The sequence below is a fragment of the Salmo salar genome, chromosome 14 (assembly GCF_965601325.2).
Source record: "Salmo salar chromosome 14, fSalSal1, whole genome shotgun sequence".
Lineage (NCBI taxonomy): Eukaryota > Metazoa > Chordata > Actinopteri > Salmoniformes > Salmonidae > Salmo > Salmo salar.
The window spans coordinates 62358704-62360793 of NC_138304.1; the positions used below are offsets into that span (position 1 = coordinate 62358704).

A 2090-nucleotide genomic window follows, 5' to 3' on the forward strand; every position below is an offset into this window, starting at 1 on the left:
GCCTGGGCTCTCAAACCCTGGACGGGCAGCCAGTCTAGAATATGGACAACTCCCATCACAAAGCAACAAGTCCTCAACGGCTGGCCAGGCAGATACAGGAGTCCCATCTCCCAAACATCTGGAAAGGCAGATGGCGGCAGCAACTGATAACTGACAAAATTGTATGCACTCACTACTATAAATCACTCTGGATAAGAGCGTCTTTGAAATAAAAACATTTATTTAAACGTAAATGATTGAGCTAAGCAGCAGAAGTTTGATTGTATTGTAAAGTTAACAGAATTGTATTGCATAAAGAGCAGAACAGGGCTGGAAGCAATTATGTTACTCTACTGTATTTCATGAGATGTTGTCAAGACAAAACAATAAATCTACCCACATTGCTCATGTGAAAGAAGCCAGGTTGCTCTTTTCTATTGTGCAGTGTTACAATGACCTAACCACAAAGTACTTTGAGATTAAATCTGAGGATGCATTCATTCACTAAGAAACAAAACGTATTGTGTAATATGAGGCCTCCATGGAAACATCTCCACAGGTAGTTTTGACAATGTCATGGGATGATGGTAGTTAAGTAAGACTTATTACGGTGTATTTTTGGTTGAAACGTCAGAGACAGAAGCTATGTAAAGTGGCATCAATTATCATTGAATGAGGGGACGTAAGCAAAAAATCGACCACTGTCAAAAAAAATTCACCTTTTAGTTTTGAAAGTGTCCAAGATGGAATTTACAATAAGGACGTTACTGGACTCTTAATGACAAAACATAACTATGGTTTTATTGTTAAAATTGTAGCATAAAAACAAACTAAATCTATATAAAAAAAACAAAGTAAAAATAACATAACATCAGTGGCAAAAAATAATATGTATTGAGAAAAAAAAATCTGCAGCCTCATTCACAAGGTAGAGTGTTGAGCTAAAAAAGTTGATTCTCTGTAATAGTTCCTTCTTCACACTCTGGTACAAGTGCTGCAAGAATAATAACATAACATGGTTGTTAGCAAAGTCACAGATTCATAGTAGTTAGAGACTAGGTATCTACAATAACATATTAGCTGAAATGGTGTGGTGAGTATTTATGCTCTGCATACCTCTTCCTTTTGGTGTGATTTCTGCTACCAGGTCCTCCACTGTTATGTGTTCCAAGCCCTTTTCTCTGATAACATCTGCATAGAAGAAGAACAGGGAAATGTCTCAAGGGCCAAATGGTTCAGATGCTTGCACTGACTCAGTGGTAGGTATGTTATGGGGATCCGGAATAAAATACCACAGGTGACTGAGTGATATATAGGTGACAACAACTAACCCCCCCTCCTCAAGCCACATACACAGATGGACAGGCAGGCAGACAGAAATACCTTTGCAGTGTGCTTTCAACTGATCCTTCCACCCACATTCTACCAGCTTCGCCCTGAGCAATTCTTTCAACCTGTGGTCAAGCAATCAATCACGTTCAAATCAAATGTACAAAAATAACAATGTCCATACGTGCAGTTTTTATCTCTGCCTGTTAGCTTTCAACCAGCTGGTTTTGTTTCACATTCCATCAGTAACGTTACACTACACACGCATGTGAATGTGTTTTGCTTACCGATCCCGTTCCCCCATTTCAATTAATTTCTGATTTATTGCTGCCCTCATTTGTGAATCTCTGCTCATGTTCTTTTCCCTGAAAATGGGATGGAGAACTTTGTACGTTTCCAAAGACACACCGCAAACTCGTTACAGCGATTGATTAATTGTAAACAAGGCGGTTAAACTAGCAAGCTACCTTTTTTTGGATGAGCAACAGTAAAATAAATATATTTCCGTGTCACGGACGTTAGAAAGAATTTCACAATAAAAGTCCCCCACGTAATAGTACAAGTGTCAATAACTTGTATTTATTCATGATATATGAAACATTAACAATGATTCATATTTGTTCATATTTACGTAACATTTGCATTAAATGTGGGTTTTAAAACATGTTCCAAGGTCAAATAAATGCCCCCAATGCACATAACTGTATATGAAATACATATTGGCTTGTAGAGCTTAAACTATTCTAGGTGCCGCAGTAAAAGCATTGTAGGGAATACCCAGT

At 37.9% G+C, this 2090-nt stretch overlaps 1 non-coding gene across 1 annotated transcript; it reads right to left on the reverse strand.

Moving 5' to 3' along the window:
• Window positions 1–758: 758 nt before the first annotated feature.
• LOC106569781 (uncharacterized) lies at window positions 759–1832 on the reverse strand. The gene is made up of 4 exons (XR_014380396.1): window positions 1596–1832; window positions 1363–1433; window positions 1096–1170; window positions 759–973 (listed from the first exon to the last, which is right to left on the reverse strand). It is a non-coding gene; the product is annotated as an uncharacterized LOC106569781 (transcript).
• Between the last annotated feature and the right edge of the window lie 258 nt (window positions 1833–2090).